The sequence below is a fragment of the Leiobunum rupestre genome, chromosome 4 (genome assembly GCF_980474605.1).
Source record: "Leiobunum rupestre chromosome 4, qqLeiRupe1.1.hap1, whole genome shotgun sequence".
NCBI classification, from domain to species: domain Eukaryota; kingdom Metazoa; phylum Arthropoda; class Arachnida; order Opiliones; family Sclerosomatidae; genus Leiobunum; species Leiobunum rupestre.
Genome location: NC_143387.1, coordinates 55,318,165 through 55,340,849, shown reverse-complemented (window position 1 = coordinate 55,340,849; position 22,685 = coordinate 55,318,165). Strand labels below are relative to the sequence as shown.

General features: G+C 31.9%; 4 non-coding genes across 4 annotated transcripts; all 4 read right to left on the bottom strand.

The window, feature by feature from the left end:
• Nucleotides 1–2,187: 2,187 nt before the first annotated feature.
• Nucleotides 2,188–2,260, bottom strand: TRNAA-AGC (transfer RNA alanine (anticodon AGC)). The gene has a single exon. It is a non-coding gene; the product is annotated as a tRNA-Ala (tRNA).
• Nucleotides 2,261–11,487: 9,227 nt separating this feature from the next.
• On the bottom strand, nt 11,488–11,560 carry TRNAA-AGC (transfer RNA alanine (anticodon AGC)). Its single transcript has one exon. It is a non-coding gene; the product is annotated as a tRNA-Ala (tRNA).
• Nucleotides 11,561–19,908: 8,348 nt separating this feature from the next.
• TRNAA-AGC (transfer RNA alanine (anticodon AGC)) lies at nt 19,909–19,981 on the bottom strand. Its single transcript has one exon. It is a non-coding gene; the product is annotated as a tRNA-Ala (tRNA).
• Nucleotides 19,982–21,464: 1,483 nt separating this feature from the next.
• On the bottom strand, nt 21,465–21,537 carry TRNAA-AGC (transfer RNA alanine (anticodon AGC)). The gene has a single exon. It is a non-coding gene; the product is annotated as a tRNA-Ala (tRNA).
• Between the last annotated feature and the right edge of the window lie 1,148 nt (nt 21,538–22,685).

The following is a 22,685-nucleotide window of genomic DNA, read 5'->3' as shown; positions in this document are numbered from 1 at the left end:
GAACTTAAAACTGGTTTTTCTCAAATAGGGGTTTTCAGATTTGATTTAAAAAATACGTTTTGTACTTCCTTATAAAATTTTCAGAAAACCTTATGATATAAAATTTGAGTGTAAATTTTACGCGATGAAACGTAAAAATTATTTTCTTTCAACATTAGTTTTACTGATCCTCTTGCAAAAATTACTTCAAGATAATTTAAAATTTTAATAAATGGTATTTGATAAATTTTACCGCCAACCTGTATATTTAACATTATATAGATTGTTAGATTAACTGGGTTTATATTTACAAGCAAGTTCTCGTTAAATGGACAAAATAATATACACTGAGGAAAAAATAGTTTAAATAGTAATCAATAATGTCAAATATAGGCTATCCTTTGATATTATATATTTTACTCTACATTATTGTGGTTTTTACAAGTCCATCCCTTACTTTTTAAAACAAGCTGTTGTAATTGGTTTTTAACTTTTACTAACTGTAAATAAAAAATGAGCATTCGTTTTTTTTACAATCAATTACTAGTAATGTTTACATCAGTATGATTATTAAGTTAACACAGCAAAAGACTAAATTTTACAACTAAAATTTTTATTATACATAAGTTCTGTAATGCATATTATAACAGATTATTACTTTTTTTTTATCAACGATCAATTCTTGTTTATGTAACTGGGCTAGCATTATATATACAAGATACTACACTTTGGTCTTAGCCAAAAGACCGAGTTTTTTCATTCTTTGGGCATACACACGAAAAACGTTTAAATTATAGCAATGTTTTAAAAGCCTTCTTCTATAGACACTAAGCCGTATAATAAAAGTCAAATTAATATGTAAGCAACGTATAATTGATTAAAATTGTCAATAATCAGTTGGTTATATAGGGTACGCTGCCATGCGTAGAGAGAATTATCCCAGCGTTCTTTTATCGTGTTAAACGTATCGGAGTCTCGTCACTGGCGCTACTGTTCGGAACTGGCATCCGTGTACAGAGCTGGCATCCGTGTACAGAGCTGCATTTAAATTTACAAGGAATTATCCGGGAAATAAATGCACTTTTCGGTAGTACACACATTTCCCTTTAAAAACCTGCTCTTTCCTCGGGAAAAAATAGCTGGTTACTGTAATAGGCTTAACTCCCCGGGAAATACCGGGTACCCCGGCTAGTTAAACCCAAATGTTATTAAGATAAATTATCAGTGTAAATTTTAAGCGTAAAATTAATTTCTTTCAATATTAGTTGTACGGATCCTTTCGTAATAAGTACTTGAATATAGTAGGTTTGAATTGTGATATATGGTACTTGATAAATTTTACCGCCTACCAGTATATTTTACATTATCTAGATTGTTATATTAACAGGATTTTGAATTAAAAATACAAGCAAGGTCTTGTTAAATCGACAAATATATTGTCAGTAAAATTTACACCTACGAATGTGGATTATCAGATAACATCATAACTTTTAAAATGTACGGGACCCTCTTGGCTTCACCGCAGTCAAAGAGTTTCCTGTAAATTTAACAAGATTTTTTTCTCAGTGTAGTGCCTTCGGTCCAGCCCTGGAGGTGGCACCCCCCTTTGGAGTTGCGGAGCCTACCAAGGCCGTGTTTGATCATTTTAGAAACGGTACTTAGTAGAAAGTAATTGACAGACGTTATCATAAAGATATGATGCTCCCCGATGGTTGTTGTATGTTATCTCTGCGGAGATACCATCAAATCATAAGCAAGATATTACTAAATATTTATCAGTTAATGGTTAGATTAGAGAAGTAAATATTATGAAATTAAAATTGAACTTATACAATCGTTAGTTTGATATTTCGATACCGGCCCCTTCTCCACATGCGCATTGCCTTTTTGACGAATCGAATTTTTTAATTTTTGATTTTTACAGAATAGCCTTCCTGTTCAAGTCATACGCGAGTAAATACTAAATAATTTCAATTTAATTTATAAAATTGGAGGCCCATTAACATTTATTATTATTATAATAATGTGGGGTCATCCTAGAAAGCTAAACATAAACAGTTTTTAGAAAGCTGTTCCGCCAAATGATTGTAGTTTTAATTTCTGCGTAGATCATCAAAACCTGTTCAATTAATATGCAAGAAATTACTTAATATTTATCAATTAATTGTTTACATGTTTAGATTAATTAAGTAAAACATTGTGAAAAATTGGAGGCGCCGGGCATCGATCCCGGTACCTCTCGCATGCTAAGCGAGCGCTCTACCATCTGAGCTACGCCCCCGATACAACTTATTTGTTTAATATCCTTTTTTCACAGATGTCTGACCCACAAACGAGAAAACACGCTTTGCCCTAAGCCAACTTGTTTCAATAACCAGTTTATTTCCTATTACTGAAGCCGCTGCCAAATCCTGTAGATTAACTTCTCCTTGAGCACCGGTGCATGGCGCTTAGAACACTTCTACAGGCGTAATGGTCCGTATGATTTTCGTAAAGGTATTTTAGTCAAATAACGCAATATTAGATTATAATTGGGTTAGATATAATGACACTAATATGTTGTAATAGCACACTAAGCGGGAACTCTACCACCTGCGTTACGCCAACGTTGATAATTAATCATCATGTGACAGTAGGAAGAAACACTTTTTGAGGTATTGTTAAAGATCCAAGAGAGGACTTGAATTTTACTAGTCTTGTTAATTTTCAGGAAAAATAAAATGCGGAAAATATTCCGAATTGCGGAAAAATAAAAATGGAAACATAAATTACTTTTTAAGGATTTTTAATGTTTTTAACTTTTTATCGATATAAAATGTCTAATATCAGTAAACATACTACAAAACATTAATAGTGTTACATTGTTAATCAAGTCTAGAGGTTTAGTTTTACTTTTAGATTCGAAAAAATGAGGATACACAATATATTAGACTAATCATGGAATTAAAACTTTTACTATTTTTTCGGAAAAATACGGAAAATTTACCTACTTACAACGCTAAATTTTACTAATTTCCCAACTTGTGTCTCAACCCATTGAAGGGCCTAACAGTACCCTTGCATGGGGCCCTTACGCATCGCCGCATTTGCCCATACGTAGAGAAGACCTTGTCCTTTTGGTCCGTACTTTCGTACAGGGTAATTCTAAAAAATATTTGACTCATAGACTAAGAGATGTGTTGCGGTATACTAGAATCTCGGTAATCCTAACAGCTGTAAAATTTCTATTTGATATTTCAAAAGATATTTGTAATATCAGAGGTACATACAAAATATTTATCGAGATTAGTATCGACGCCCTTATATGGTTAATGTTATACGCTGGAAGTAGTTGGAACCACCTTGCCATTAAAGGTATTACCAAAACAATCAATATGGTCTCACGAATTTAGTCAAAATGACGTCACACGAAAATTGCTTGTGTATGAATATCTTCTTTTATTTTATTTATTTATTTATTATTTTTTATTTATTTATTTATTTATTTTATTTATTTATATATTTATTGATTTATTTTATTTATTAATTAATTTATATATTTCTTCATTTATTTTATCTATTAATTTCTTTATCTCTTCATTTATTTTATTAATAATTTATATATTTCTTCATTTATTTATTTTATTAATTTATATATTTCTCCATTTATTTTATTAAATTATATATTTCTTCATTTATTTTATTAATTTTATTTTTCTTCATTTGTTTTCTTAAATAACTTATATATTTCTTCATTTATTTTCTTAAATAACTTATATATTTCTTCATTTATTTTATTATTTTTTATTTTTCTTCATTTGTTTTCTTAAATAATTTATATATTAAATTATTTTATTACTTAATGTGCATATATATTTATATATATATATCTTTATTTATTTTATTATTTAATTTATATATGTCTTTATTTATTTTAATAATTAATTTATGTCTTTATTTATTTTATTAATTAATTTCAATATGTCTTTATTTATTTTATTTATTAATTTCTGTCTTTATTTATTTTATTAATTATTTTCTATATGTCTTTATTTATTTTATTATTTAATTTCTATATGTCTTTATTTATTTTATTATTTAATTTCTATATGTCTTTATTTATTTTATTAATTAATTTCTATATGTCTTTATTTATTTTATTTATTAATTTCTATGTCTTTATTTATTTTATTAATTCTGTCTTTATTTATTTTATTTATTTTATTAATTATTTTCTACATGTCTTTATTTATTTTATTAATTCTGTCTTTATTTATTTTATTAATTAATTTCTGTCTTATTTATTTTATTAATTCTGTCTTTATTTATTTTATTTATTTTATTAATTCTGTCTTTATTTATTTTATTTATTTTATTAATTAATTTCTGTCTTTATTTATTTTATTTATTTTATTAATTAATTTCTGTCTTTATTTATTTTATTTTATTTTATTTTATTTATTTTATTAATTAATTTCTGTCTTTATTTATTTTATTTATGTTATTATTATTTTTTTTAAGCCTACCCAACAATTAGGTAAGCGTTTATTAGAAAACAACAATGGTTACACAAAATTTGCACACATCGTTTTCTCTATAACTTTAAAAGCATAACAATTTTTTCATTTTCGAGACTACATATTCCGGTACTTAAAAATTCACAAAACATTGAAACGTCATCTTTTCTATGAAATTCAAATTCGGTAAGGATACATAAGTACATTTTTTTGTTAAAGTAGTTTTTTAACATTAGTAAGGGACTTTTCTGTTTTTTCGTTCATACAATTTTGGTAAGTGTAATAAATTGCAAGTTTACAAATATTAATAACAATTGAGGTGAGTCGATAATAAGGAATCTTTTCCGTTTTGTAGAACCAGTACATTTTGTTTTTTAAATTAAAATTTACATTAAAATTTTGAATATAATTTAAAATGCCTTCTAAAAATTCTTGAGTGGTTTGACAATCGAAAAACATGTGTATCAACTCGCCAGGGTAATTTTCGCACAATGTTGTTTTCTTTGAAGAAAAAACACGAGTACCAAATTGGGCTTAAACGATACGAAACATTTTCAGTTGTACTAAATTTTCTTTTAATTCTATTTTGTAAAGCTTCTGAATTTGGTGCTAGATAGGTTTTAAATTGTGTTTTCGATATCTTTGAGACTGGTACCATTACGTTATTAATTTCCATTTCAAGGACAAATTCACTTGTTTGTGGTAACTTATTATCCGGATCGTTTATACTATTTATACCGAACTGATCAGTTATTATTTATTTACAAATGGGTTATAAAAACTTGATGTTGCAATATTAAAAATGTCACTAATTACTTGAAAACCAGGCGTTTTCCCTTTAGGGTGGTAAAAGTCCAAATCGTAGAAAGGATTGTTTCGAACTGGAAGTCTTAAGATCAACTCGATGTTTGTTGGTTTCTTCAGGCGAACTGGTACAGTGTGCCAGAACGTGAAAAGGTCGACGTAATATCTTGGTATAAAGTCGTATTTCAGGGTTATTTTTTTCATTGCTAAGATGGCATAGCTGAATCGATATATATTGGTTTGCTTGAGATAGTTTTCTACGAAAGCGCCTTCAACTGGGTGAAATTTGCCGTCGAATAGTCGTAGTAGTTTTGAGAACGCGAAAGCTTTCCACTGATTCGCTAGGGACTGTAACCCGAAACCGCCGATAGATGGTGGTTGAGTCACGTCGTGTGAGTTTAACCAATGTCTTTCATTGGCCCATAACAGATTAACGGAAACGCGGAAAATTGTATCTGATAGCTGTGAAGGCAAGGGCAACGCTGGTAAGAGATAGTATAGTTTGCACAGAATAATGTTGCAGAGCCGCGCTCTGGACTTGTAAGGTAGCTTCTCTGCTATATTAGACGCGTTTTTTAAATCTTGCACAACTTCGATTCCTATTTTTTCAGCGTGGGAATTTAAAGTATCATTATCCGTCGTAAACTTAACGCCTAAGATATTAATTTCTTGGTTGCTCCAAACGACATGAAGAGGAGAATCGACCCTATTCCTCCAGCTCCCTAGCCAAAGGCCGTTACTTTTCGCCAAATTGAATTTGGCGTTGCTCACTGAGCTGTATTTTGCGCATTCTTCATTTAAGACTTTGAAGCCTTTTTCCTCGGTGATGAATGAATTTGAGTCATCGGCAAATGACAACACTGTCAATGGCCTTGGGGTAAAGGGTAATTTAACGGCGTATTTTGCTGCATTTCTCCGTAGGTGGCAAAGGAAAGGCTCCATGGACAAATTGAATAGGTAGCTTGAGAGAGGAATCAGAGGATCGCCTTGTCTAATCCCCTTCGCGACTCTGACTTTCGACGAAAGCGTGTTCTCTACTTGGATATTTTATTACCAAACCCAACGTGATCTAGAATCTTAAACAGGTAGGAGTGTTTCACGCGATCAAACGCCTTCGCCTGATCGAGAGAAATAATGGCTAGACTATCGTTTGCGTTGAAGCTATAGTGGTTTATTACATCTCTTAAAATGTTTAAATTCGAGTGAATGCTGCGTCCAGGGATACTTGAGGTTTGGTCATGATCGATTATCTTTCCGATGTGTTTGCGAATTCTATTCGCGAGTACTTTTGATAAAATTTTAAAGTCTGAGTTTAAAAGTGATATTGGTCTCCAGTTATCTAAAAGCTTCGGGTCGCTTTTTTTATACAAAAGTATAATTATGGCAATAGTAAAAGAGCTGGGTATATAGTTTAAATTTAAAATCGATAAAAATATGTAAAAAAGTGTGTCGCCGATAACAGGTCAAAAAGTTTTATAAAACTCGTTAGTAAGTCCGTCTTTACCTGGAGACTTATTTTTCGGTAAGCTTTGTATTACATTATCAACTTCTGACTTTAGAATTTGACTATTCGATTCATTTTTTTCCTCAACGTTTAATTGCGGCAATATATTTCTGTACTCCTGACATTCTTCGGTTTTTTCGTCGGCGAACAGATTTGTATAGTATCTGACAACCTCTTTAAATAACTCGGCCTGGGTAATTGTTACGTCGCCGTTTTCAGTCCTAACGCTGTAAATGTTGTTTACAGTTTTGTACTTTTCCTGTCTAAGAAGCTCTTTGGAGGGGTACTTACCGTGTAATGATGCCTTCCACTTTTATTTTCTCGAGTTCTTCCAACCTCTTTAGTAAATTTATTTTTTCGATTTCCGCTAAATTAGGATTATGAGTAAGCTTGTCGGATATTTGTTTTGTTTCGCACGTAAGATTGACTCTCGACTGGTAGGTGTATTCTTTAGTGATTTCTTTGATTAAAAATTTGGTTTTTTCCCACCAGGGGAGCGGGTCTTCGTCAGTTTGTGGAGTTTCACGTAAGCGTTTTTCCCAAAAATAATTAAAAATACTGACAAATTTCTTGTCCTTTAAGAGTGAGTTATTAAAACACCACGTATCGGATATGTTTCGATTATTGTTGCATTGGTCTATTTCTAGTTCCAGTATTATTGGTTCGTGATCGGAAGTGGTTTTGTCTGGAAACGCTTGAAACTTTTTAACATTCGGCCAAATTGAAGGGGATACGTAAAAACGGTCCATACGAGCTTGCTTGTTTGGGTCGGAGGTGCGCTGCCTCGTCATATCTTTGCCGTTCGGGTTTAATGTTCGGTAAACGTCCATTAGTTTGTACTTGTTTATTATTTGTACTAGCTTGTTCTTCACTGGAATTCTCTTCTCTTCAGTGTTTAGCCTGTCTAGTTTAAAATCCACTGTATAGTTAAAATCTCCTAATAAAATTATATTTACAGCGTTATTGCTTTCAATATGATCTAAAATTTTCTCTAAAGCTTGTAGGGCTCCGGAGTTTGATTGCGGAATATAGATGTTGTAGATAAAAAGTTTAAAATTTAAGTTTGCAAAAGTTAAAATGCAGCATTTTATAAAACCTTGAACGATGTTTTGTATTACAATCGTTACGCCATTGTGTGTTATATATTTGTTATTGTAAATTGTAGTTACGCCTCCCTGGTGGTTTGTTAGACCACTAAAATTATACGTATATCTATTTTGAAGGACTCCAGGAGCTGGATTTCCGAACAACAAAGTTTCTTGTAAGAAGACTAACGCCGCTGACGACTGACTAATTATATTACACTCTTTTATAAATTTGTTGGTTTTATTTAACCCTCTGGTATTATGGCTCATTATTTTAACTCCCATTTTAAAGCTTACTTTCTTTAATTTACTTTTGGGACTTTTTGAATTTTACTCCTTCTAGGAATTCCTGAAATTTCTTTGGCGATAATTTACTTTGGTTAGCATTTATTGATGTTGGTTGTGTTCTTTGTTTTTTTAGCGTGTTGTCGTCAAGATTTATTGTTCCTGGTGGTGTTTGGTTTTCGGGTGCTGGGCGTTTATTATTTGTTTGTGATGTCTTCGTTGGTTCTGAACTAGTAGGAGTATTTAGATTAAGTTGGTCTATTAAATTACCTTGGCCTCTATTTGGAACAGGGGTGTCTGCCCAACTTATACTGTTGTTTCCCAAATTGGTGTTTTTAGGAGTAGATGTAAGGTTCTCGAGAACGGGGAAATCTTCTGTATAATTTACATGAGACGGAGACTTAATTTTTTCCTGTGATGTGTTCATTTCTGGGTCTGTAACAGCTGCGTAGCTGTTAGTTTCGGAAATCTGATTTTCAACATTTTTTGGTCTAGTTTCTTCAATCCCCCTTTCTTCTGGGTCTATTTTTTCGTTGGCTATTTTTTCATTGTCTACGGCCTTTTTTTTTGTAACAATTTTCGATATTATGTCCCCGTTTATCGCAATAGGTGCAGTGTTTTGTAGTGGCTTTTTCGAAATAAATAGTATGAGATTGGCCTTGAAATTTAAAATTGGTGCTTGCTGGTAGATCTTTTTCTAATAGTAAATAGACCTGCCTTTTTAACGTAAAAAGAGGTCCTCCTAGTCTTGGTTCCTTTTCTGTGGTAGGTTGTATGTAAATGTCTGTTATGTCTGACGTAACTTTGGAAAATCTAGTTAATTGAGACTTGAGATACTCGTTGGGGATTTCGGGCATGACATTGGATATTATTATTTTTTCAGATGACTTCGTTAAACGCTCGACATTTACTTGGGTGTTATTAATTTCAAAACCCGTCATGGCTACTTGCTCAGCCATTTCGGGGGTTCTAAGATAAGCTAGGGCACGTCCTCGAGAGATACGGCCGAAGTAAATTGTATTTGACTTACCGATTACGTCATTGATAGCTATGGCGTAATCGATGGAAGATATTTCTGGTTCGGAGTTGAAGACAACTGCATGTTCACGAGTCATAGCAGGGGCCTTCGGTCTTATATATTGTTGCCTTGGCTTGTCCGGCGGGTCCTTTCCTTGGCGGACGTCACCATTCTCTTTGATGGAGTGCGACATAGTCGCATCCAAGGGTTAAAATTCAATAAGAAATTGTATAGAAAGTTAAAACTTACTGTGTAAAACGAAAACTGGCACGAAAAAAGATTAAAAACCTTTATGCGTCAGATTTATTTTATTTATTTTATTAATTAATTTCTGTCTTTATTTATTTTATTTATTTTATTAATTAATTTCTGTCTTTATTTATTTTATTTATTTTATTAATTAATTTCTGTCTTTATTTATTTTATTTATTTTATTAATTAATTTCTGTCTTTATTTATTTTATTTATTTTATTAATTAATTTCTGTCTTTATTTATTTTATTAATTCTGTGTCTTTATTTATTTTATTAATTCTATGTCTTTATTTATTTTATTAATTCTGTCTTTATTTATTTTATTAATTCTGTCTATATTTATTTTATTAATTAATTTATATATTTATTTATTTTATTAATTAATTTATATATTTATTTATTTATTTTATTAATTAATTTATATTTTATATACTTATTTTATTTATTATTTAAATATTTATTTATTTATTTATTTTATTTATTAATTTAAATATTTATTTATTTATTTTATTAATTAATTTATATTTTATATACTTATTTTATTTATTATTTAAATATTTATTTATTTATTTATTTTATTTATTAATTTAAATATTTCTTAATTTATTTTATTAAATAATGTATACATTTCTTTATTCAGGGCTGAAAAGGCCATTTTGTAGCATGTTAACACACGATTAATTCGGAGAGACGCATGTGGATAACAATAATTTTTCCCACGTTTATTCGTAAACGTTACAATTAGGCCATTTAATATTTTTTTTTAAGTTTCCCATCGCAACCTTTGGAGAAAGTTGTGTTTCAAAATTTAGAAATTAGTAACTAAATTCCTAGTTAAAATTTGGATAGAAACAACTGTAGCAGAATAGTCCTAACGTTGCGCAAATTAGTGTTACCACTTGATATACCTAATTTGCACACATAATTTTAATAATAAACAATATTATGTTAATCTAATTGGTATCAGTAATCGCTAGAGCATATAAAAAAATTCTAAGATAAATAAACTTTCGAACAAAAAAACATATTTATCGATAAAGATAAATTTATAACATTAAAGATTATAATTTTTTTTGAAGAGAGTCTTTCATTTAGGAGATAAAATACGTGTAAAAATATTGAAACCTTTTTATCCAAAAATAAGTTACTTTTTTCTTTCAGATAACTTTATTTACTTTTAATTTGCATTTGTAAATTAGTTTTACGCAATTTATTAAACATTCCTTTCATTGCTGGCTAATACAATTTTTAGCCAAATATGGCGGTTTTAGCTTAGCTTTTCTATAATATTCTCTAAATTTTAAACCCAAATTTTATCCTAAGGTTGCGAGAGGAGACTTGAAAAAGCTATTAAATTGACTAATTGTAACGTTTACTAATAAACGTCGGAACAATTATATTGTCTATTGAAATAAATCGCGTGTTGACATGCTCAAAAATGGCTTTTTCCAACACTTAAACTAGTTGTAACTTTGGTTTGAAATAACTTATGACTGTGAATGTTTTCAACGTTCTTAGTTTGCTGAGATCTATCGAATGACACCATCCCTGTGCTGCTTCAGGGAAAGTCACTGTCCATTATTTCCTTATTACCAAAATATAAATATTATTCGTAACGGATCATTTTTTAATTTTGGAAAACATTTGGGATTTTTGAAACACTGCGCATTTGCTGATTTTTCAAAAGACATTTTTGAAATACCTCAAATATATAACAATAAGTTTGTAAATTAAAATCCGACCAATAATTGTAGTATTTCACAAACCATATTTCCAGAGCTCAAGAAAGAAACTATAGTAAATTTCAGGCGGTAGAAGTGGTTATTAATTTTTATCAAATTGAATACTTTACATTTAATATTAATCAGTTATTTAAATCATTTAAAAAAAATTGGAGGCGCCGGGCATCGATCAATAATTGTAGTATTTCACAAACCATATTTCCAGAGCTCAAGAAAGAAACTATAGTAAATTTCAGGCGGTAGAAGTGGTTATTAATTTTTATCAAATTGAATACTTTACATTTAATATTAATCAGTTATTTAAATCATTTAAAAAAAATTGGAGGCGCCGGGCATCGATCCCGGTACCTCTCGCATGCTAAGCGAGCGCTCTACCATCTGAGCTACGCCCCCGATGGAAGTTTGATGGTAATGTAAAGTTTCAAAAGAAAGTTTGACCCATAAACGAAAAAACACGTTTCGCCCTAAGTCAACTTGTTTCAATATCCATTTTATTTCCTATTACGGGAGCCGTAGATTAACTTCTCCCTGAGCACTGGTGCATAGCGGTGGAGGAGAACTGTGAAGAACATTCTGATCCACTGGGACAGATGGAGACATTTTGACTAAGTGAAAACATCGCGGCTAATCCACCACCCCCGAGCATGGTTTCTCTTCTGGCCCCCTACGGAAACGGGCCCTTCAATCGCTATATACTGACCATGTCTGACCATGACCAAGACTATACTTCACAAATGGAGTACGTTAAGACTGTACCAATAACCATTTCTATGGTGCTTCATTTAATTTAATTTACTTCAGTCAATGCTCTGTTAAAAATAAAGCTTTATAAAATGACTAAACTTGAACTTTTAATTTATTTCGAAACATTTAGGTACTACTATTTATATAATATATAAATTCTTTATAGGTCTAATAGTTTATTTTAGACCCATTTTACTCTTTTATGTTGAATACAATACCTTTTGAGGTATTGAAAGGTAAGTAGCTCTAAGACTAAACCTTTTCCAGTCCTAGTGGTAAAGGTATAAAAACGTTAAGTTCTTACATTTGGTCCTTTTGAATACCCATTTAATTCCCTTAAACGAAGAAAAATATTATATGTACCAATTTCGAGACTAGTATTTGAATACTACGTTATTTCCCTTTTTAATATATTCTTTAAAATAACACAATGCGAAGATATTCCAATCACCTGGAATATTTAACAGCAGTTAAATCTTTTAATGTTTGATTCTAGATTTTAAATATAGGTGATATTGATTAAGGCGTCAAACTATGAGTACCCAAATAGGGTCAAAACGAAGTTACTACTCGCATTTTGCTACCCCAGCGTAATCCAGGTACGTTAACGTTTTAAATAGTGAGTAATTAAAGAATTTTAATCAATAAGTGTGTATAAAGTACTGCAAATAAAGTTTAAAAAGGCTTTAAATTGGAGAGCAGAGGTCTAAATTAAACCTTTATTTCTAACAGTGTGGTATTATCTTATAGTTTACCACGAAAAAGTCATAACATTAAATTACGCTTTAAATATGTAAATACTTTTTTTTGTAACCGAGACGCTTGCCACCCCCGGATTCAAAAGGGGTATGTTCAATAAATATTAATTCATTGGTTCATAGTGTGTTGAGAAATTCTACAGGTGATATAATATGGTCCTCACGAAAAATAGCTCTGCGTTGCAAGCTAGCTCTCCCAGAGCTATACCCAGATTTTTCAAATGACACTGGGTGCATTTAAGCTACTTGTTTTCTTCTAAAGCATTGCCTTTAATACAGAACTTCGAAGTTTGACCGTTGGTAACCCTTTTGGGTTTAGTTTCGTACAGGGAAACGCTTAGAAAATAGTTTACTCATTTCTCAAGCCCTATTTCCAAAACTCGCCAGGGAAACTAGTAAAATTGGAACTACGGAATGGACTTTTCCTATTTCTCAAAATGAAATTTAGTAAACCAAAATATTTTAATATGACGTAAACAAAATATGTTTCATATTATTCTTAAACGACCACACTGGTGTTTAAATTAACCGCTTCCCGCTTCGGAAATATGGTGGAAAATCAATAAATATGATTGGCCAGATCATGATTTTATCCTGATTTAATATCTAAATATATTACTCATAGGGACGTACCTACGTAATTAATTAAAGCCCGTGCATGCTCGGGAAAAAAATAAATTATTTAGTCTTTCGAATTCACCGCAAATTCCCGCTAGGTGCGCATGTACGTCGAATCTACTGCTCAGGCAATGGTGGTTAAATCACGTATTCTATACGGCCGGTAGTGGCTGAATCGCAGTTTCGTGGGACAGCGTTTAAAGAATCCAACTAATTTTTAAAGTATTTTGTTTTTTTTTTATAAATCTCAATATTTATATTACATTATTTTAAAATAGAAATATTAGTTAACCTTGAGAAAAACTAATAAATTACGAAAAACTCATGAGTACATTACTATTTTAATTACTTAAAATATCCTAGTCGTGATGTATATACTAACATCATCCAACGTTTAACATATTTCTAGTCATTCTGGATATTTATTAACAATATAAAAAAAGGAAAAAAAATCATTTTAAAAAGAACAATAAACCAATTCAAGTTTCTACAATTTGATGTCAAAAAACATCCGCAAGGAAAACTTATTACGTTGGAAGACAATCGAGTAAATTATATATATTTCAAATTAGTAAAAGTTCACCATCGTTATCTAAATTTAATTTTCTTAATTTTTTTATGAGAATTCTTTGTAAGTATGTTTTTCATTGTATAATTTTTTTTATTGCTGAAATCGATAATATGACCTGATTTAAATGTATGTTGTGTTAAACTATTATTTAGGTCTATGTTTTTTATCCTTTTAATCTAGTTTGTACGGGGAGGCTATTTTGTAAAAATTAAAAATGACAAAAAATCATGATTCGTCAAAAATGACAATGCGCGTGTGTAGAAGAGGCTGCTATAATAATGTCCTTATTAATAATATTTTTAGTTGGTTTTTAAAGAACTACCTCTTTTATAAACTACGTTTACATTTATCTTTTTAAATTTACGTACTAATACATTGTTAGAGTTGCCTAAATATGGAAATTTTAGGTAAACACATTCTTATGTTTATTTTCACAAGCATGAACATTCGAATTTAAACTTGAATTCTGGATGAAGCTATTTGGATAGCCACTAATGTTTAGTGGTTTTTCGATGAGGTCCTTATCATCATGGCTATTCGTGTTGAATTTATTAATACGTTTATGCATATTTATTGCTAAATTAAATTGAAATTTTAAAAAGTTGGAAAGAGCGATAATTTAGAAATCTACCTGCATGGGTAGTTTTGTTTATATAACCTAGTTTTTAATTTTAATTAGTATTAATGATTTGAATTTTTATTAAATTTATAATATGGTTAAATTATACTTTTAGAGTTAATTGAACTTAGGGTATTTAATATATAAATAATAATCAGCTAGGCTAATACCCAAGGCACCACCTTAGGCCTAAATCATCAAGCGACTTTTGAAGCCATTAATTCAGGTGGCCGGGTTACAATGCGTAGGAGGGTGGTGGCAAGCCCTTCATGCCACGCGAGCCAACAGCTCCCTACACTCACTAACATTAATAGAGAACCGAAGTCACAGAACATTGTTGACATAATTACTATTAGTATTATGGTCCTTTAAAAACATGTTTTCCAAGTTTTTCAAGTAAAAATTGTCTAATATTGGGGATAATGGTCCACCAATGAGGTAGAATAAATAGAGATCCAAATCCGCCTTCCAGGACCTACCGTTTCGCGGGACAGTATTTGTTGTGTTGGAGAGTTAGGCCTTGTAAATGAACTTAATAAAATCGTGTTGGCTCCATCTATCGTGTTATTGGAGAACTAAACCTTAATATATTTGGCAAAAGTGTCTAGAAACAGATGACGCCAGCTAATTAGTCTATTATTATGCATAACTAATTGGAATCATTTATTAATTACGTCTTCACTATTTTTTGAGTTAACCTATATCTATGGTTTAAAGTTGTATATTTAGGCAATTTTTACAAGTAAAACCTTTCGAAATTTTTTATTTTTTATGTAATTCTAAATAGTTCGTAGTTTTATTTAGAGTTGTTAATTTTCCGCAAATCGGAAAAATAAAAAACTGAAACATAAATTACTTTTTGAGGGTTTTTAATGTTTTGTGATACTAGTTGAGAGGTTTAGTTTTATTATTATTTTTTTCGGAAAAAAATTTCCTCGTAAACTTTTCCGACTTACAACTCTAGTTTTATTTGTAAAAATGGCCAAATAGATATAGGCCAACTAGTATTTCGATTTTGAAATAATGTAATATAAATATTGAGATTTATAAAAAAAAATATTTAGAAATAGATTTGTTGCGTAATATTACGTGTACTTCACGATTTAGACAAAATAATGTTAAACGGCAGAATTATATCTTTATATAAAATACGAGAGGTCACGTGATTCATCGTGCAGTTAGAGAGCGCGCGAATATTTTCGTTTTTGTTGAGCTCGCGCGAAAACGCACGAGACCCTCTACACGGAATTATTAGGAAGCGCGCGCTCCAAAAAATAACACTTTTTATACGTATGCGTATATATTATTTTATAGAAAGATCTATTATATAATTAGTACAGGGTAGATAAGCATTTTTTGGTCAAAGAAGGGAAAATAATATCCTGTTTCTGAAAATTTGAGAAATGAAAGGTGTTGTGGTCCTACATCATCCCCCAAAAGTCCCCAAGAATCCGAAGCCGGCTTTCACCGCCATCTTGGAACGCGCGCGCTAAACCGGAAGTACTCGTAACTTTTGAAGTACTTAACCGATTTTGATGAAACCGGTCTCAAAATGCGTCTTCGGATCTTAGTAATATGATATAATTTTGCCGATTTGAAGTTAATCATTTTAATTAAAATTAAGTTTAAAATAATTTTAGACTTAAAACTATAGATTTTGATAAAAAAAAGTAGCAAAATATATTTCTGAAAATTGTTTTCAAAATAGTTTCATAATAGCCTCGTTGTGCTAAAAATAAAAATGTTTTAGTTTTTTATATCGGTCAAATACAATTCAACTTATTAAGCGGTATTTAACACCCCACCACGGAAACAAAATTAAAATCTACATCGTGAATTTTTTCACGCTAATTTTCACGAGATTATTTTGTATAATACCCATTGAGTTGGGAATAAATAGAGGTAGAACTAAATCTGGCTGGCGCGGGACCAATTTCGTTCCATAAGGAGACTTTATCAGCTTTATCGTTCTGCCGTGGCGGCATCTGTCTCTAATGGTGGCAACTATATTGCAATTGAATTTTTTCGCGAATCTGATGCGAAATTGAAATGTATGATTTCTCGTTACAAACAAACCTTTGAAGTTGTTTAAAAATAATTTTATTCTGTCAACACGATCCTTTTTAACTCAAGTTACGGTGAGTTAGCTAATAATTATTTATTTTTAGCCATATAACTTTACGAAATATAGATGGTGCTACCGCCTAATTATAAAGATGAATTTCGTACAGTCTTATCAGAACAGGTCCCGCGTAACCATGGCAACCAAAATCGTAATTGTAATTCTAGCAGTATTATTCCCAATTCAATGATAATACCTCGTGCTCGAGCCACAAAGGTTGCCATGGTAATAAGTTAAAAACTAGTTGTAAGAGAGTAATCGAATCTTAATAGTTGTTAAGATGACTGAAACTAATTGCGTTTTGTGTTCTATGCCGTTAACAAACGATATTGTCGTAGTTAGGAAAGGAATTAAGTCCTTAGCGGAATGTAGCGTTCAAAGAAGGGACCAAGTTAAAGAAAAATTGGATAACCTTTCGAGTATTGCTGTTCACTCGTTGTGTAGACGAAATTACACACGTTCTTCGAGTATAAAGGCATACATAGAAAAATTTTCTAAAAGTGATAATGAAGAAGTATCTACAATCTGTGAAGAGCCTCGTTCGACAACGGACTCCTTCGATTTCAAAGAGAATTGCTTGTTTTGTGGGAAGTATTTGAACGAAAAACAAAGCACCAAGCTGGAATGTAGTTGTAAAAATTCTGGACTTCATTGTTCAGCCATGTGTTACCATTGTCGTGGAGCCTCGTGCAGCAATACTCCGGAAGTAGACATCGAAGATGATGAATAACTTACTCACTTCCTAATAATTCTTTCTCATTACATTACATTTTTATTTTTAGCACAACGAGGCTATTATGAAACTATTTTGAAAACAATTTTCAGAAATATATTTTGTTACTTTTTTTTTATCAAAATCTATAGTTTTAAGTCTAAAATTATTTTAAAATTAATTTTAATTAAAATGATTAACTTAAAATCGGCAAAATTAATATTCTATCATATTACTAAGATCCGAAGACGCATTTTGAGACCGGTTTCATCCAAATCGGTTAAGTACTTCAAACGTTACGACTACTTCCGGTTTAGCGCGCGCGTTCCAAGATGGCGGTGAAAGCCGGCTTCGGATTCTTGGGGACTTTTGGGGGATGATAAAGGACCATAACACCTTTCATTTCTGAAATTTTCAGAAACAGCATATTTTTTTCCCTTCCAAATGCTTATATACCCTGTACTAAATACCAAGAATGTATTTATTTATTATTAGGAAGAATGATTATGTTGCGACAATCGCCGGGCACGTTGAACGCCTTTCCCCCGTCTCGCGCGGGGGGAATGACAAAACGTCACCGGCGTTTGATTACCATCGCGTTAGGTGACGTAAATTTTAAGCAGCCAATGAAATACCGGGACTATTCGTTTTATTTTAAGCGGAGGAGCGTACTGGGGGGACCAACGGGTGCATTGAGAGAAAGGCTAAAAACCGTCTCGACATAGACATTCTCCCTAGGTATAAATAAATACATTCTTGATAATACGTAGAATTGAAATAAGTTTACACATATCAAAAATTTCCAAAAAGAAACCGTTGGTAAGCCTATTAAAGGGCAACGCAAGTGGCGCTTGGTTTGGAACTATGTTTTCTTCTACAAGTCGTTTTCCAAGGAGGATTTTATACAGCGCAAAAACCTTATTCTCCTTGGTGTAGCACATCGCGAATTAGCTTATTTTATTTATTATGGAGAAAAGAACTGAGTCAAGCCCAGTTCACACTATACAATTAATTTGACCACTTAACTGTATCCAACTAATTGTAAGCAAGTAAATTGTATAGTCTGAACAGAAAAAGTGGGAACAATTGTTACAATTTGTCTGTTCACACTATACAATTTTCTTGCTTAATAAGTTGGATACAGTTAAGTTGCCCAAATAATTGTAAAATGTGAATTGGGCTTTAGTTTCCGAGAGTTTGACGTTGATATTTTCGATTTAACAATGTGTTGGAATAAAATTATTTGCGAATTGAATATTTTTATTAAATCTCTACCGCTAGCCTCACCTTGGATTAAGAAAATCCAAGACCCCACACACTTGGTCCTACATCCCGTCTCCCTTCACAATTTCCCTATCATTATGCTTTAGTCCCATTCGACCGAAATCCCATTCGACCGAAGGCGGTTTTTGAGGTGTCCCATTCGACCGAATTCCGCCGAAACGTGCGGTTTTTATGTGTCCCATTCGACCGAACGCTTTTATGTGTCCCATTCGACCGAACGCTGCTATATAAATTGGCTTTTGCTATGTTTTCAATTTAGTTACTGAAGTCGTTCGCAATGGAGCGGATAGCTAATAAAGGAATTTAGCTATGCCATTTTAATATCTTTGTACTATGCATTTATTTGAAAATAAAATGGAATGAGCATGAATTATATTTTTATCTTCACCTAGTCAAGAAAAGTAACTGAACCAAAACTGAAATAGTAAACTTAACCAACTCTAACCTAACCTAACCTAACCCAACCTAAACATGGAACTTCGATAGTACATACCTTATAAATAAAATACCAAATCACCCCGCCAATTGGGCTACATTTTAAAATTCTTTCGGTCGAATGGGATTCGGTCGAATGGGATTTCGGTCGAATGGGAATAAACGATCATTATACCCCGACAGAATATTTATCTTTGTTTTATTACATTTCTTTTGTATAAAGGATCCGATTTGTCGGTTAGCTAGGAAAATTCACTTTTCTCGTTTATTTTCGCGACTAAAGAATGCGTGGATTTTGCATAAAAACCGCGAGAGGCGCATTTATATTCGGCAAATATAGTTCTGCTTTTATTTACAGAGGGAAAGGCTATGCGCGGTCGTTCTTTTTATCTATAAGATAATTTACCCCCCTGCATGGCCACTTGCGTTGCCCTTTATGTTTAATTTACGCGTACATTATAATAGTAACAAAGCGTAATTGTTAATATTGGAAAAAGCTATGGTAAAAAAAATGATATTTCGGCGGCTTATTACAAAGAAAGCGGCCCGTTTCATGGTTCCTACCGACTCCCACGAAAAAAAAGTAAACATCGCCACGTGCTATTTCCACATGTGGTAAATGCCACTTTTGTAATTCTCATTTCAAATAGAACTTTCCTTTTTAAATTAGATAGTTTTAGCAAATCATAAGCTAGGCGTATACCTAAACGTCTACGTTAGACTTTTACTTCTATTCAAACGTCGAGATGAGACGGAAACGTTCGCTTACACGCCTAGTTAATTTAGTGCTAAAATTGATCAAGTAGAAGAAATTACTTAATATTTTTCATTTGATTTTGTAAATGTGTAAATTAAATAAATAAAATATCGTCAAAAAGTGGAGGCGCCGGGCATCGATCCCGGTACCTCTCGCATGCTAAGCGAGCGCTCTACCATCTGAGCTACGCCCCCGATGTATACTTAATAGTAATGTAACGTTTTAAAAGAAAGTTTGACCCACAAAAGAAAAAACACGTTTCGGCCTAAGCCAACTTGTTTCTTTATTTCCTGTTACGGGATCCGTAGTGCTGACCAAACCCCGTAGATTAACTTCTCCCTGAGCACTGTTGTACCCGCGAATCCAGTAAATGGTTTCCCCCCCTGTTATAAAAGGGATTTGTATTTTAAAGATAAAATAAATATTCATTCATTCACTCCTGTGAATCCATATTTAAATGTTTTCCCCCCCATATGGAGCCAAAACTTTAAAAGTACAGTAAATTACTTTACTGCGCGAGTAAAAATGTTTTTGTAATTTAGCTCAGTTTTTCTCGCGGTCTCAAATGCGGCTCTGTTAAAGATTAGTCGTAGTATAACCGCACGAAAAAATCTATTTCTAGGTTTTTGTTAAATAAAATTCTTCGGAAAACGGGCTGTTATTATCCCTAAATTTGATGGGACAGATTTGCCATCACAAGGTGATTTCCATGAAATTACATCACAGATTATTCAAACGACGTGTGGCACTTTTAGCAAATTGTTTTCTTGAACTTGAAAATGGGTTGCTTTTGGTCCATTATCTTTAATATATTCCTATAGAAATTCGAATTTTAACCTTTGCTAACTATTTTCGGGTGATAAATTAAATTCGTTGAAAATTCTTTACTCACAGACTAAGACATTTGTAATGGTATACGAGAATCTGTGTACGCTGTTTCCCTGAATACCAGTGTAATTATTTTTGAGATTGCAAAAGGTATTAGTAATACCAGTTGAATATAATATTAGTGTGTGAGAGTGGTCAGCTAGGCTAATAATACCCGAGGCATCTAGGGACTTTTAATGCCTTAAACAGGTGGCCGGGTCACAATGCGTAGGAGGGTGGTAGCCCGTGAGCCAACAGCTCCCTACACGAACTATTACCGTTAACATCTACAAATTTTTATGGAAAGGGGAAACCGAAGAATTCGGAGGAAAACCGCTTTAATCAGTGGGGAGAGAACTTGCAAACTCGACGCAAAAGGAGTGGTTTCGAGTTTTCACCCAGTGCCACCAGCTGGGATCGAACCTGGCTCCTCTTGCTGGAGTTTAGGAGCCTGCTGAGGCCGTGTGTGATCATTTTAGAAACGGTTCTTAGTAAAAATTTCACACACGAAAGTAACTGATAGACGTAATCATAAAGATGGCTGTTGTGTGTTCTCTCTGCGGAGATCAAATCCTGTTCAAATCATAAGCAAGATATTACTAAATATGTATCAGTTAATGCTTAGATTAGATAAGTTAATATTATGAAATTAAAATTGAACTTATACAATCGTTAGTTCGATATTTCTATATCATTTTTGATTTTTACTGAATAGCCTTCATGTTCAAGTCATACGCGAGTAAATACTAAATATTTTATCAATTAATTGTTTACACGTTTAGATTAAATAAATAAAATTTAATCAAAAATTGGAGGCGCCGGGCATCGATCCCGGTACCTCTCGCATGCTAAGCGAGCGCTCTACCATCTGAGCTACGCCCCCGATACACTTTCGAAGTTTAATATCCCTTTTTCACAAATGTCTGACCCATAAACGAAAAAAACACGTTTCGCCCTAAGCCAACTTGTTTCAATATCCAGTTTATTTCCTTAGTGTGGGCCAAAACCCGAAAATTAACTTCTCCCTGAGCACCGGTGCATGGCGCTTAGAACACTTCTACAGGCGTTATGGTCCGTATGATTTCCGTAAAGGTATTTTAGTCAAATAACGCAATATTAGATTAGAATTGGGTTAGATATAATGACATTAATATGTTGTAATAGCACGCTAAGCGGTAACTCTACCACCTGCGCTACGCCCACGTTGATAATTAATCATCATGTGACAGTAGGAAGAAACACTTTTTGAGGTATTGTTAAAGATCCACACGACGACTTGAATTTTACTAGTGAATTTACCGGAAAAATGAAATGCGGAAAATTTCCCGCAAATCGGAAAAATAAAATTAGTTTTTAAGGGTTTTACGTATCCGACATAAGCTTAAGAAATCCAATAAAACGAATCCAATATACATATAACACTTTATGTAAAAATCTAGAATTCTCAGAAGTAAATAAGGACAATTTTAAAAAAGTGTTGCACAAAGCTTAATCAATTAATCAATTAATCAATTAATGTTTCTTCTAAAAAGAAAATGTATATATATAATTGTGTAACGTTGTACTAAAAATTTAAAAATTTAATTAGTTTTTATGAATTGAAATGTAAACGCGTCACCGTGGAAAATTAAAATTAAAAGTATAATCTTGTATTCTTTTTGTTGTTCTAATGTATTAAAATTAGTTAAAAAATTAAAATACCACTGTTGCATTTTCACTATGCAACAGTGGTATTTAAATTTTTAAACTTATAACCTTGTAAATATATTTTCTTTTACAAAAGGGAAAAAAAGAAAAATCTTTTAACTCTTTTAAGACTTCTGACAAAGTGTTTGTAAATATATGCAAAAGTGTTTTTTAACTCTATAATTATCTTTACCTCATTGTACCAAACTAAAAAAAAGTATGTAAATATATGTAAAGTGTTTTTAAACCTTAAATAATTCAAATAAAAAGATAAACAATAATATAAAAATAAAAAAACTGTAATGTTGTAAAAAGCGCCTCTTGGCATGTTACATTGCATTAAAT